General features: G+C 39.8%; 1 long non-coding RNA gene across 1 annotated transcript in view; it reads left to right on the plus strand.

The window, feature by feature from the left end:
* The window catches only part of LOC132027923 (uncharacterized), a 32,827-nt gene extending 18,070 nt beyond the window's left edge, over positions 1-14,757 (plus strand). Inside the window, exon 3 of the long non-coding RNA XR_009407251.1 lies at positions 14,708-14,757. This is a non-coding gene — a long non-coding RNA (uncharacterized LOC132027923). The remainder of the gene's footprint in view (positions 1-14,707) is intronic.
* The last annotated feature ends 1,286 nt before the right edge of the window (positions 14,758-16,043 follow it).

The raw sequence follows: 16,043 nt of genomic DNA on the forward strand, positions 1-16,043 counted from the left end.
AGCTCAAGATCCAGAGAATGGGCCTCCTGATAAGATTTACTTAGTAATCATAGAAAATCAGACTGAGCACTTGGTGTAGAATCAGGAAAATTACGAGATGAATGGACTTTTGTGAATATGAAACATAGCCTGCTCTTCAAAGTGAGAAGGAAGAAAAGAAAGATAGAGGCAATTATCGCCCTGTAAACATCAGTTCCAGCTGTAATAATTGCGTGCATGCATGCTTGTGTGTGTCTGTGTGTGTGTGTCTGTGTGTGCGCCCGCGTAGCGCATGTGTGGTTAAGTAGCAGGAAAGTGATGATATCAGAAACAATAAGTGTCTTGGGCTTCAAAGAAACAAATCATACCAGCACAATAGCTTTTTTTGACAGAGTTATGAATAGACAAAGGGGAAATGCAAGAGATGTAATCTATCTTATGTTGGTAAAGATTTGATATGTCTCAGGAAATTTTATTTACAAAATTAGCTACAAGATCACAAGGAAAGGTTATTGATAAATGGCAAAGTATCTGGTTGTAAGAAGGTACAGAGATGGCTATTGGGGATGGCCTTATTTAACACTTTCACCATTAATTTGGAAGAGGGAGTAAATCTCTCTGTGTGTTCATCAAAATTTAAGCTTATACTAAATCAGGGCAGGGTGCGAACACTGATCAGCCAGAGACTGACACAGAGAGGTCCCCAAAAAAGGGAAATTGGACAGAAGCAAGAGCCAACTGAGAAAAGCCACACTTCTAGGTCTATTGTGATTTACCTTTCTTATAGCGCGTAGAATGAGAATCTCGTAGGCATGTGCAACTAGACATATGTAGAGGGGATGGGCAATAGAAAGGAATCTGTTCACCACACACTCATGATGACCTGCATCTGTTGGTGCGTCACTGAGTGCCACTTCTGCATGTGGACTTGTGTTCTGTGAGCAGGTACTCAGAGGAGGCTCAGGGATATTAAGAATCCCATGACAGGAGAGGAACTTAACATTTTGCATAATCTAAACATTACTCACCAAGTATAATTTGACATAGATTTGATTCCCTTGACTTCTAGGAAATCTGTAGATTCATATTTAATCCATAGGTCAGTGGCCCACTTTGAGTTAAGTTTTGTAATAAGTATGAAGTATGGGTCAAGGTAAAAAAAATTTTTATGGGGATCCAGCACCATTTCTTGAAAAGATTATCATTTCTCTTGAATTGTCTTTGTACCTTTGTCAAAATCAGTTCTCACCTATGTGTAAGTCTACTTGTAGAATCTTTCTTCTGTTCCACTGATGTAAGTTTTCATCCTTTTGCCAACAACTCACTGTCTTGATTAACATAGACTTTATAGTAATTCTTGAACTGTAAGTCCTGCAACCTCGTTCTTTTTCAAAATTGTTTTGGCTCTTCTAGTTGCTTTCTTCTTTCATATAAATTATTATAAACAACTTAACAGTATCAGTAAAACATCCTCCTTGTATTTTCACTGAAATTTCCTTGATTCCCTTGATCAGTGTGGGGAGAACTATCATATCAGCAGTATTGAGTCAACATAAACACAGTATATCTCTCCTTTTCTTTAGGTTTTTTTGATTTCTCTCATCAGGAGTTTTTTATGGATCTTGCATTTGGTGCTAATTGTAAATCATATTGTTCTTTTTTAATTTCACATTCTAATTTTTATTATTTATATATATAAATACAATTGATTTTTTACCTTTGACCATGTATCTCGTGGCCTTGTCGAGCTGACCTATTCTAGGACCTCTTTGTAGTTTCTTTGAAATTTCATAATAGGCAATCATATCATCTGTGAGAGAGAATTTTCTCTCTTCTTTTTCAATCTGTATGTCTTTTATTTCTTTTTATTACCTTATTGCCCTGACTAGGACTTCTAGTCAATATTGAATAAAAGTGGTAAGAGAAGAAATTCCTGCCTGCTCTCTGACACAGGAGGAGAGAAATCAGTCTCCATAGATGATATTAGCTCTAGGCTCCCAGTAAATGCCTTTTATCTTAAGGGAGTTCCCCTTTCTTCCTAGATTCCTGGGAGGTTTTATTATTTTTTTTTTTTAATTTGACAGACAGAAATAACAAGTAGACAGAGAGGCAGGTGGAGACAGGGCAGTGGGGAAGCAGGCTCCCCACTGAGCAGAGAGCCTGATGTGGGGCTCCATCCCAGGGCTCTGGGATCATGACCCGAGCCAAAGGCATAGGCTTTAACCCATTGAGCCATCCAGACTCCCCTCTTGGGAGGTTTTAATCATGGATGGTTGTTGGATTTTTACCAAGAAAATTTTGCATTCATTTTGAGAATCAAACTCTGGTTTTTTGCTCCAGATACTCTGTTATCTTTTAGAGAAGCTAAAAGTGAAAATGGGAATTTATACCATACCCCAGTTCTTAATTTTGTATAAATCTAAGTTTTTGTCTGATATCACATTACTTCTGCCTGAAGACCTTTTGAAAACATTTCCTTCAGGACACATATGATGTCAATAAATATTATGTTTTTATTTGTCTGATAAATTCTTTATTCCTCCTTCATTTTTCGAAGGTATTTTTTCCAGGGGTAGAATTCTGAATTTGAAAGTTTCTTTTTTTCCTTTTGCTGCTATTGTCACTTCATTGTCTTTTGGATTGTATAGCTTCTGACGCGAAGTCTATTGTAACTGTGATCTTTGTCTATCTGCACTGTATTTTTTTTCTCTAGCTGCCTTTAAGATTTCTTCCCTGCTCCCTTGGTTTTGAGCACTTTGAGTATGATACTGGTAAAGAACATGTGCATGTGTATATGTGTTTAGTATTTACCTTGCTGAGTGTTCTCAGAGTTTCTTAAATTTGCAATTTGATACTTGTCATTAATTTTGGGAAATTTTCAGCCACTATTTCTTCTCTCTTTTTCTGGAATTCTTTTTCTGAAATTAGCTATGCTTGACTGTTTATTGTCCCACAGTTCTTAGATGCTCTCTTCTATTTGTTTACTTAGCATTAGTTTTACTCTTTGTTTTAGTTTTTGTAAATTATGTTGACATATCTTCATGTTCACTGATTCTTCCTTCAGCTGTGTTGAGTCTACTGATGAGGCTCTTCAAGACAATATCGAAGGCTCTGTTACTGTACTTTTTTTACTTAAGTATTTTTATGTGACTTCTGCTTATAGTTTTCCTTTCTTAGCTGAAATTACCCATCTTATCTTGCATATTGTCCTCCTTTCCTATTAGAGTCTTTAGCATTTTAATCACAGATATACTGAATTCCTTGTCTGAGAGTTCCCACATTTGATTCCTGTCTGAGTTTGGTTCTGTTGTTTTACATGTCTGTTTGTATTGTTTTCCTTAATTTTGTTTTTTACCTGCTTCATAACTTTCTGTTGCAAGCTGAACATCCTGTATAGAACAGTAGAGACTGAGAAAAGTAGTTTTATGCTGAAAATGGGCATAGTTTTCTTATGCTAGTCCTTTACTCTGCAGTTTTAAATGAATCCAGTAAGGATGTGAGCTGTGTTTAGGGTTTGTTGTTGCTATAGCTACCCGCAATGCACCACATACTTTAAATACCTCTAGTGACAACTTGCGTTGAAGGATGGGGGCTGGTTCATCATGGGGTCTTTCCTCAGTGGCTGTCTTACCCTTAGCATTAAGTCATCCATTTTTGCTGCACTTCAGAGACAGTCTCTTTCCACACTATTGCACTTCTCCCTGCAGAAGCCTACTGTTACTTGACATGTGTTAGCTTGATGATATTGACGGGTTTCTAATGTTCAGATAATACATCAGACTCACACAGTCACTCTGTCCTTGGGTCTCATGGCCTTTCACTGCTTCCTCAGTATTCCTGCCTCTTCCCTGAAGTGGGTTTTCACCAGTTCCTGAGAGTGACCATGTTTGTTGTCCTTCTTCCCAAAATATAAGGTCTATGTTCCATAGAGGAAGTAGGGGAAGGATCCGGGAGAATGGAATCCTCCCTTTCCCATAGCTCTTCCACTCACCTCCTACAAGCATGCACTTCAAGGGATGCTTTCTCAAGACCTTCACCAATATTAATTTTTTAGCACATGGGGAGATTAATAGAAAAGAGCTTATAAGAGGGCAAAAATCTAAAACCCCTGGCAATCCTGTTTTCTGTATATTACTCACCTGTACTTAGACTTTGCTGACCTATACTCAGTCTTCAATGACTTACTAACAATTTCAGCGAAGTTCTTCTTACTAGGTACATGTATCCCAGGTAAGAAAATGTTCTCACCTCCTCTGTCGTTATAAGCACGTGTCATTCCTTCCCTCTCTGATAGGGGAAAGAGAGATATGGATTTGCTATTTGTCTCTTTTTCTGTGTATGTTGTTGCTGTGTTTGCTGCTGTTACTGCTTTTGTAAGGATGAGCATGATACACTTTCCAGCTTTCTGCATCCCCAGATGGAACAGAAAGTATCTGTTTGCTTTTCATGATACAACTAGAAATCTTCCCTTATTTAAGACAAGATCCCGTTCTGTCCACCCATGCCTCTACCCTTCCTTGCAGAGGTATCTTTAGGAATTTGAAATTGAAGATCCCAATGGAGAACTGAAAAATACACTCCCTCTGTAGGTAAAATAATATGCACCTCCCATATATTTTTTCTACTCCTGTATTTATTTGAATTCTTTGATATTTGCTATAGAGTCCATTTTGGTTTTTTTTTTTCATTATTTTTGCTATCAAGTCAATAAAATCTTCAGAAATTCTCTTGTGTTGAGAGAGCATGTGAATTACGTTATTACAGATTTATTTACCCTTGATAACACTTCACAGAAGCTTTTCTAAACTACATTTCCCATTTCCTATTTCCTAAGTATAAAGCCAACAGGCTATTCCATTATTTCAAAAACAAAACAAAACAAAAAAAAACAAAAGAAATCATTCAATTAGTAGTATGTCAGATGAAAGGGATGCTTTGAATTGTGGCATCATTCTGAACATATGAAAAGCAAAGTCTGCACTTGTCAAAACTATGGAATGAGGGATGAATATTCTATACATTTCTGATTAATCAAAATCCATGCAAAAATATCAGTCAGATCAGAAGAGTCAGAATTGATTAAACCACATTTAGCTTATCTGTATTGTCCTGGTATCACACAGATTAGAATAGAAGCCAATGTGATAGTGTGAGAACAAAAGACTTGTCAACCTGACACTATTTTAAACACAGAAACAAATGGAATCTTGCAAACCAATTCTGATTAACTAAACCTGACTCTACCTTGAAAAACATAATGATATTTTTATGATTTTAATATGGTTATCAGCACATCCCTTCTATTCTAAGATATCTAGACACATAATCTGCAGGTGTTGGGAAATAACATCTTCAATTTGAGTATAACATGGTCTGCAGTATGCCAGCTACATACTGGAAACTACAGGGCAAACATGTCTCTGGTGTGATTAAAAGCTCACTTGAAAGGACCTCTTTGCATGTGGAACTTTTCTGGGCATAGGATAGAGAGCTTCTTTGTCCTCACAGAGCTTCAGAGGATATGTGGGGAAAAAAGCATGTGCAAACTGGAGAATCAGATATGTGAGGTAAGGAAAGTATTAACATTTTATGCTCAGCTGATACCTCATATCTCAGACCCCTACTCCTTGGCTTCTTCCCCCAAATACAATGTGTTCAGATAGAAAGGGGTAGAACAAAGCCCTCCTTCTCCATTCCCTCACATTGCTATTGGGCTGGGCAGGCTGAAGACTTTGGAATAGCTGGGTGGCCAGGGCTGGTGTCGGAGGTTGCAGAGGTTCCCCTTAATAGAGGGGGTGGCTGCTGGGGACAATTTTCCTTGCCTGGCCTCAGCTGACCTTGTAGTGGCCAGATGTCACCCTGGGTCCTCTGCATGCCTAGAATGTATTTTGTAAGCAACTTATTTGTCATGCCTTTTACTGTCATATTTCCACTTGAATATTAAACCTCATGCTCTCTGAAAAGCAGAAAAGATCGGTGAACAGACATGAGCTTGCTCCTTAAGCTTTTTGTCTCCCTCCTCTCTTTCCTGAAATTCAGTCCCTTTGGATCCCTACAGCCCATTTCTTGGATTTGGCAGCCTCCCCCCCTCCAGCGATACACATCAGCATTTCTTATAGAAGTACCTGCTGGGCCTCCCACCCTGGTTGGCAAAGCACCGGTGAGGTGGGGGAACTCTTTCAATAGGGCTGTGGGCCATTAAAGCAAAACAAAACAGCCCTCCATCTTTGCCAAAAGCCAAAAATGGTTTCAATAAAGGCACTTTTTTCTTTTGTTTTTAAGAAGAGAAAAGCTTTGTGTGGGGGGGGGGGGGCAGCATAAATTTTAAAATCCACAATTCATTCCATTCAAAACCAATTAGCTATCAGAGCACCAATGGACTTTTTCTGGACTCTCCCAACATCAATACCACAAAAGCTCTTCCAAAATGACTCAAGTTGAAATATTCTCACCTGACATCCTCTTTTTTTTTTTTTTTTTTTTTTTTTTTTTTTTTTCCCACCCTTTTTTTTTTTTTTTTTTTTTTTTTTTTTTGGTAAGCCAACCCTTCCCCTTTCTTGGTTTACTTTTTCTTAAAATCCACAAACTTTATTCACCAGCAAGCAATGGAAAGAAGCGTGACTTAACAACATTTACAAAGGCAAGGCCACGCTTCTCATTTAAAACTCATTGATCTTTCATGGAAACGCTCCTCTATTTGACTTACAGTGAAATTCCACCTTGATAAACCCACTGGAAGATACGTTTTTCCTCTCTTTTGTTTATTTATTGAGATAAAACTTGCATAATATCAAATTAACCATTTTAAAATAAACACTTCAGTGGCATTTATTACATTCACAGTGTTGTACCACTACTGCCTCTATCTAGTCCAAGAACATTGGAAGAAATTAAAAACAATACAGTGAGACATTTTAGGGACACCTGGGTTGCACAGTCAGTTGAGTGTCTAATTCTTGGTTTTGGCTCAGGTCCTGATCTCAGGGTTGTGGGATTGAGCCCTGCATTAGGCTCCACACTCAGCATAGAGTCTGCTTGAGCTTCTCTCTCTCTCTCCTTCACTCTCCTGATGTCTCTCCCCCACTGCACTGTGTGCCTTCTTTCTCTCAAATAAATAAATAGATTCTTAAAAAAAGTAAGACATGTCAGAGTCAAACTTTCCTCAAATTCTCCAGATAAGAGATCCTTTTTAAAAAGAGCTTCTCCAATTCCAGCCCATCCTGGGCACTTACAACCCTGATATTCTAACAGATGAAAAGATGGCTTAAAATTTGTTCCTATAACATCAATCAAATCTGCTCCCAGACATCTTCTAGAATTTGCATCCTATTCTGAGGGGAAAAAACCCAGTTGATCTATGAATGCATAGTAATGAAACTTCTACAAATTAAAAGACAAATAATTTTTTTTAAGATTTTATTTATTTGTTTGACAGAGATCACAGGTAGACAGAGAGGCAGGCAGAGAGAGAAGAGGAAGCCGACTCCCCACCAAGCAGAGACCCTGATGCGGGGCTCGATACCAGGACCCTGAGATCATGACCCGAGCCGAAAGCAGAGGCTTTAACCCACTGAGCCACCCAGGTGCCCCAAAAGATCAATAATTTTTAATGTGAAAACACTTTTCATGTGAGTATTACTTTTTAAAATTGTCTCATGTGGAGAAAGGGGAACCCTCGTACACTGTTGGTGGGAATGCAAACTGGTGCAGCCACTCTGGAAAACAGTATGGAGATTCCTCAAAAGGTTAAAAATAGATGTATCCTCCCACCCAGAAATTACACTATAAGGTATTTACCCAAAGGATGCAAAAATATTGATTTGAGGGGACACATGCACGTAGATGTTTATAGCATTATGTAAAGAGCCCAAATGTTCATTGATGAATGAATGGATAAATTTTATATATATATATATATATATAATATATATATTATCCATTCATTTATCAATGGACATAATTATATATTATGTATAAATATAATTTATATGTGTATATAATGAATGTATATATAAATATAATTATATATTATATAATTATATTATATATTATATAATTATATTTATAATATAATTATATTTATAATATAATTATATATTACATTACATTATATTATATATTATACAATATAATTTATATAATAGATATAATTATATATTATAATATATAATATATATAATGGAATATTATTCAGCCATAAAAAAGAATGAAATCTTGCCATTTGCAATGATGTAGATTGAGCTAGAGAGTATTATGCTAAGTGAAATAAGTCAGTCAGAGAAAGACAAACACCATGTGATCTCACTCATATGTGGAATTTAAGAAACATAGCAGATGAACATAGCAGGAGAAAAAAGAGAGAGGCAACCCATAAGAGGCTCATAACTATAGAGAACAAACTAAGCATTGCTGGAGGGGATGTGGGTAGGGGATGGGCTAACTGGGTGATGAGGATTAAGGAAGGCACTTGTGATGAGCACTGGGTGTTGTATGTAAGTGATCAATCACTAGATTCTACACCTGAAACTAGTATTATACCATAAGTCAACGAACTGGAATTTAAATTAAAACTTGAAAAAGAATAAAATTATCTATTTTGAAAAAACAGGGATGGTTTAAAGTAATAAATCGAAGGGATTGACAGAAAACCTGGAGGCAAGTGGAGGCAGGTGGGGAGAGAGAGAGGGATGAAGTGGGGATAATAATTTTGACACAAAGAATTGGTCTGAAATTTTGTACCTTATGCACACCAGAAGTAGCAATGAAATAACACAGTTGGACAGTTGTCTGAAAACACAAACTCGGCTTATGTGAAAACATGGAACTTGAGTGCCAGGACTGAGAAAACATGGAACTTGAGTGACACCATGAACATAAAGCAGAATCCAAGTGGTGTGTCTTCTCTGGAAAGAGGAAGAAATGCCATTTCTTTAGTGATAGAGAGATGCGCCTCACAGACCACCAGTTCCATTCCACACAAAAGTTAAATGTTAGTCTCTGTTTCCTTTCAGCTACTCTCCAGGCTGGTGCTGACCAACCCAGGATCTAGCTCTGCTTTCTCCCTCACAACAGGTATCCCCCAGGCCTCTATACACCCCAGGAGACTCAGGAGAAGCTGACCCCATCACAGTTCCCAGGAGTGAGCCTGAGTGAATAAGGACCATCCTGTTCCTGCAGCCCAGAGATCACAACCCTTCCTGTGAAGGGCCAGATAGCAAATATTCCAGGCTTCTTGGTCAGACAGTCCCTGTGCTGACCGCTCAAGCCATTGTCATGTGAAAGCAGCACAAACAACATGGAAATGATGAGTGTGACCCAATTCCAAGAAAACTGGGTTTATGGACATTCAAATAGTAATTACATGTCATGTTCACATCATTAAATATCATTCTCCTTTTGATTTTTTTTAACCACTTAAAAATAGAAAAACCATTTTTTAGCTGGCATGCTGTACAAATACAGACACTGGGCTGAATCTGGCCTGTGGGCTACATATGATCTGTTGACACTTGCTCTGGAGACCAGCATTGTCTAACAGCATTTTGGGGGGATAGTGGAAATCTTCTATAAGCTGGCCCACTTGTGACTTTAAGTACTCGAAATGTGCCTGATGTGATTGAGAAATCAAATTTATAATTCTATTTAATTTTAATTAATTTAAATGTACACAATTACCTTTGGCCTGGTATAATAAGGAATCTGCACTTTTTGACATCTGCTGACAGATTTTAGGCCTCACCCCTCTTTCTTTCCCTTGTGCCTGCATCTGTGCAAGCAGATAAGAAAGCCTGAGTGTTCCCTCCTTTGGAACCAATGAGAGATCCAAACCGTGCCAGTCCCAGCGCACCCAAGAGCTCTGCCATTGGCCCCACCATGACTACAATAAAAAATAAGGCCTCTCTTGAGCCATTTTAAACCTGCTTGAGAGGCCTGCCCAGCTCTCCTGAGAAAGCTGAATTATGTAAATTATCAAACTTCTCATATCTTCCTGGTGTGTATACGGCTTCATCAGCTTTGGCATCCAAACCAAATTTGGGGCAAGGGTTCATTTGCCTCTCTAGGTGTCCATAACAGTGAGTCATTATCATATTGGACAATATAGTTCATAGAATACTAGTTTGTTCAGGGATGGGTAGGTGACACTCTGGAATTGGGCTGCTAAGAAAACAATGAGAAGATAGCTAGGGATGACTGGGAAATTTTAATTTTTTGGAAACAATCCTTTGTCTTTGACTCAGTGTGAACATGGAATTCTGTAGCCTGTTGGCATCTGTGTTTGCTGCTGACATCTGTGTTTTATCAATAAGGGGAACCAACCTTAGAGAATGAAGTTGATCCTGTGATGGGATAGTGGTCTTTAATGACAATATTGAACTGCTGGATCAGCCCCTTCCTGAAGGTGCCACTTCAAGTCAGGTTCCAGGGATGTGCTTTCTGAATCAGATGTCTGTTAGTCTATAACAGTCTAACATATGTAATTTATTATAAGAAGCACACTCCTCAACCCAATTTTAAAATCTCTAAAACTAGAATCAGTCTTACATTCTACAACACAACATAGCTTATTAGAAGACTCTTTTTTCTTCTTTGCAATACATAAAATAATATTGTGACTTAAAATGGTGGGGTCTTAGATCTGACAAACTACTATGTATTTGATGACTACTTTAGACTTTGGGATTTCTTTCTTTCTGCTTCCAGTTGTTTAATGTTTTATGATAAGGTTTTTTTGTTGTTGTTTTGTTTTGTTTTGTTTTACATTTTTAAGATATTTTGTTTATTTATTTATTTGATAGAGAGGTCACAAGTAGGCAGAGAGGCAGGCAGAGAAAGAGGAGGAAGCAGGTTTTCTGCCGAGCAGAGAGCCCCATGCGGACCTCCATCCCAGGACCCTGAGATCATGACCTGAGCCAAAGGCAAGGCCCAACCCACTAAGCCACCCAGGCACCCTATGTAAACTTTTGTTCTAAGATAATCTTTTCTTTAAGTTGGATATACCCCCTCGGTATTATAAAGTTGCATTTTCAGGTTAGCGCATCTTCAGAACATGCCGAGTTGATCTTTAGTACCAGAGTAAGATTTTATTACCTGAAGAATATATTCTCTTTTGTGAATGAAAGTCAATATGCAAAACATCATCTTGAAGTGGAAAGATCATTTGGGAATATTGACTAAATTAAAAAATATTGTTAAGAGGATGACATACTCTAATGCTAATGCTATTCAGGCGCAGAATGAACTGGCCTTGGATAAAATGGAAAAGAGGGCGTCTGCTTAATTGTACGCTTGATACACTCCATTGTCCCTGCCTACTGGTGGGCAAACTTAGCTATGAATTACGTTTCTGTTATTATTCGATTTTTAACATTCTTTTTGTTTTATTGCAAAAATTCAGCATAATGCAAGCATATTATTATGGGTTTTAAGTCAAGAACCACCGAGCATTGCCATTAATTCAAATATACTGAAATCCAAAATAAACACCCAGTTTTGAGAGCCAAAACCCCCAATCACATTGAATTCTTTTATTATAAAAAGGTCTTTCTTGAAAGTGTTCCCTCTGCTCCACCCCCAAAACTGTCTCAAAATGGGGATAAGAAACTGTAATGAAAAATAAATTCCTAGTTCATAATTTCAACAGAAAATATAAAAATACCTCAAAAAGTATGTGACCTATTTGCAGAGCACTTCAGAAGTCTGAGATACATAAAAGAAGTCTTGAATAAATAGACTAATGGTTTTGCATTGGAAAAGTAATGTCAATCTTACATAAAATACTTAATAGATTTATGAAATCTTCATTAATACCAAAGATAAATGGGAAGGGGGGAAATGTGATAAAGTAATTTTGAAGATGAAGGGCAAAAATAACCCAGAATATATTGAAAGTAAAGACTAATGAAAGAGAATTTGCCTTATCAGATAATGCAACTTCAATAATTAAAGCAGTGTGCTACTGACAAAAGAATCAGCAGACAGATCAATGTAATGGATTTGATAGCCCAGAAATCGACCCCAGTATAGATGAGAACTAAGTGTATATTAAAGGTGGCATCACAAATTAGTGAGAAAAGGAATCATTATTGAATAATGGTGCTGGGACAGATAATTAACTATTTGGAAAAACAAAGTTAAATTACCACTCTAAAATACATTGCAGTGGGTGATCTTTGACCTATCAAATGTTAGAGGTAAATATAGAATGAAAAGTATTCCTTCAGCATAAATGAATCAGAAGAAATCACAAGGAAAGAAGATGAAGCATATGTGTCTATCTGTTCTCTAGTACCCAGCGCCCATGGAATAGATAAGAAAAGAGTTTGGAAGAATCGAATCCTACATAAAACAGATAACTTAAGGACGATTATCAGAAATTGATGAAACTGTGGAAGATAGAAAGTAGAGAAACTGTGCTGCAAGGCAACAAAGGAAATGGTCCTCCTCCACAGATAAGAACTGTTCTTCCCATGAAAGCCCTAAACCAGGCATTCTCAGAGGGTGGTCCCTGGATTAGCAGCCGCAGCAGCTCCTGGGAACTTATTGAAAATGCAAATTCTTAAATCTCAGCGCAGACCAAAAGAGTTAGAAGTTTGCGGAGTGGGTCCCAACCGTCTGGATTTTAACAAGCCCCCCCAGGTAATTCTGACACACCATAGCATTCAAGAACCCATGTTCCAGGAAAACTCCAAGCTCATGGTCAAACACAGATGCTAAAAGGGACAATCAGCAGAATAATTAAATAAAAGTCTACATTCCTAACAGCTGGGCTAATAGACTCCCCTCCCCTACTGCCCATATAACACTTAGCACAACCTTCTCTGTAGGGAAGGTGCCTAATGTCAGTGCTGGGGGGAATGGGGAGCAGAGACTGAGAATTTCATACCCCCTCACTCATAGCAGAGAGAGGAGGAAGAGATTTTTCTCCCTAGAATGATTTCTATATAACACAGCTCTCTGAAGTGGAAGTTCTGACAAGGGGAATTCTGAGAGTTTCCTGGGAGCTGAGGAAACAGGACTGCACCCCCAGACAAGTTACTGCCACCAGGTAGAATCTGAACCTCCTCCTCTGGAAGTCAAAATATCACTCTTGCCATCTGTCCCCATCTTGCCCACTGCACTCACCTCTGTTCAGAGCTCTCATTCACCAACAGGAAAAGAAGGTGCCATTTGGCTTTGCAAAATTTGCATCAATTTAGAGTAACCATTGTTTTCTGCGAAGAGTCAGATAGTAAATACTTTTGGCTTTGTGAATCAGTTCTCTGTGGCAACTAGTCAGTTCTGCCACCGTAGCACAACACAGCCACTGAGTAGACATACAGCACACAGTAGGACTCGGCTTTCTGGCATTATCTCACTTAGTGTTCGCTCGGCGTCCTGGATACGTGCTTTGCTCTCTGACGGTAATTTGGGAGGTTCTCTGTCATTATGATTTCAAACGTTTCTTCTGTTCCTTTCCATCTTGTTTTGCTATTCCCATTACTCATGTTACACCCTTTGTAGTTGTCCCACAGTTCCTGGACACTCTGTTTTGATTGTTTGTTTGTTATCCCCCCAAATCTTTTTTCTCTTTGGTTTTCAGTTAGGGCAATTTCTGTTGAGATATCCTAAAGCTCAGATTCTTTCCTTAGCTGCACCAGTCTCCTATCAAAGGCATTCTTCATTTCTGTTAGTATTTTTGATCTCTGACATTTCTTTTTGGTTCTTTCACAGAATTTCCATCTCTCTGCTCACATTGCCCGTCTGTTCTTGCATGCTGTCTACTTTACCCATCAGAGCCCTGAGTATGTTAATCGTCGTCGTTTTAAATTCCTCATCTGATAATTCCAACATCCCTGCCATATCTGAGTCTGGTTCCATTGCTTGCTCTGTCTCTTCAATCTGTGCTTTTCACCTTTCAGTATGCCTTGCAATTTTGTCCTGATAGCCATACACGATGTGTACTGGGTAAAAGAAACTGCTGTGAGCTAGAGCCTAGCAACGTGGTGTAATGCATGGGTCTAGGATGGGGTTTCATACTCCTACTAGCAGACCTCAGTGTTTGAGTCTGCCTGCAGCTGCAGTGTGAGCCTCACACGAGTGAACCCCAGCCCTTGCCCGTTCAGTAGAACAGGAGAGCCAGAGGAGACCAGAGTTGGCTGGTTATTCCAGGTTATGGTTCTGAAAAACCCATGCAGGTGGGGAGATCTTGTGAAGAACAGAAGGCCCTGACATTATTCAAAATTGTTCCTTTTCCCCTTTTGCTGTGGGAGGTATCTGGGTGTTTGGCTCTGGGAAGCATCATGAGGACCTGGTAGACCTCTGGGAGGGAAAACTTCCCCAAGTGTAGGGATCTCCAGTGACTGGATCCTGCTGGAGTTGTTCCCTCTCAGAGTTGTCCTCATTGAGCCTCCAGCAACTAGTCAGAGTTCAAGTTTCCCTGGCGCGCGTTGCTTCCTCAGACGTTGTGCTCCTCCATATTGTGATTCTCCGTATTTGCCCGTCAGTCTCTCCACTTTGCTGGGGGAGGGCAGGTGCCCTCTGCTCCAGAACCATCCTTCTCTTATGGATTGAAGAAAAGTTGTTGACTTCTCAGTTCATTCAGCTTTTTACTTGTTCGGATGGAGTGGCAACTTTCAAGCTTCCTCCATGGAGAACTGGAAATCAGAAGTCTAAAGATGAAATTTGAAAGCATGGGTTCTTAGCCAGAGTTCAATTAGTGGACTAACTAATCCCCTGATTTCCCTTCCAGGACACACCAGCAAGAGAGAGAACGTGGCTTTCATTGGAAACTCCGACTGGACGATGAAATGAAGAAAACCAGGAAACAGGCAAGTAGACCAGGAACTTCAGAGCTTCCTGGAGAGAGATGAGAAAAGCCCCAGAAGAAGGGGCAGTTTTGGGCGAGGCGGCATCTAGCTAAACGGTTCTCATGGAAACCGAGTGTACCGCTTGCATGAGAAATAGCTGAAGGGACTGGGATGAAGGCTGCTTGATCCTGACAGGTAGCTACTAATTAGCAATCAAAACCTAATTGAGATTAACAGCTGTTTTTCTAGTACAGTTACTAACAGGGAGGCAGAAATGGTATGAAGATCATCCAAGCTCTACAAGCTGCATTTTAACATCAGAAACCACGAGAATAGAGCAATATGCCAAGCGAGCAGGGAGATGAAAGCGGGCCATGAACACAGAGCAGAGCTGACGGGCCAGAGAAGGCTGGATCCATAGGACCAATTAGGATGTCCACAGGGGTGCTGGAGGCAGATTAAAGGGGCAGGAGGCAAACAACAATAGAGTGTCTATTCATTGGCTGGTGTGGCCGAGTGACTGCCTGGCTCTCCCGGAGAGAAGGGCACGCGGCCGGGCGCAGCTCTCTTAGCCATCCGCTGGGCCTCGGGTTCGGCTGGAAATTCTTTCAAATGCATCGTCTGAGCTCCATCCAGTACTAGTGCTGCTTGTAGGAATAGCTATTGTGTGGAGACCCCGGTCTCCCCAAGGGGATGAACCTGCTGACACTTCCAACAGGTAAAGCACACTGAATGGTCAGTCTCTCTCTCTTTGAAATTCTTTCACTGGGTTTTCTTTTTGCAAGGCCCTCTCAGCCTAGTGGCTCTGAAGGGGCTCCCTTAATTACCCCGAGTAGAATTGGTGGCTGCCAGAAGTATGGCTCGGGACCTGGGAGGAAGTAAAGCACTGTGCACTCAATCAGTGTGGTTTAAAGCTGTCAGACAGGCTGCTGCCTTGACCATTGGAACCCACTGAAGCTGGAAGAGTCTGACACAACACCTGTGGTGTGGCCAGCGCTCATTGAAGTGCCAGACCCATAGTCATTCGTGGAATCCTCACAACACCCCTGGGACATTTCCGTGCATGGCTGGCACCACCACTTTACCCCCACTTTTTGCAGACCAGTTAAGAAATGCACTCTGACACAGGTAGGACTTGAACGTGTGCATATGGCCCGAGAGTCTGCCCTTGGAGCCACCGGCCTGCAGCCCAGCAGAGATGTCCTTACCCATGGCCTTGCTGGAATACTTAAGTGCAGAGCAGAAGCTTCATTTAGCCAGGTCCCCAGATGATTCCTT

The sequence above is a fragment of the Mustela nigripes genome, chromosome 12 (assembly GCF_022355385.1).
Source record: "Mustela nigripes isolate SB6536 chromosome 12, MUSNIG.SB6536, whole genome shotgun sequence".
Classification (NCBI taxonomy): domain Eukaryota; kingdom Metazoa; phylum Chordata; class Mammalia; order Carnivora; family Mustelidae; genus Mustela; species Mustela nigripes.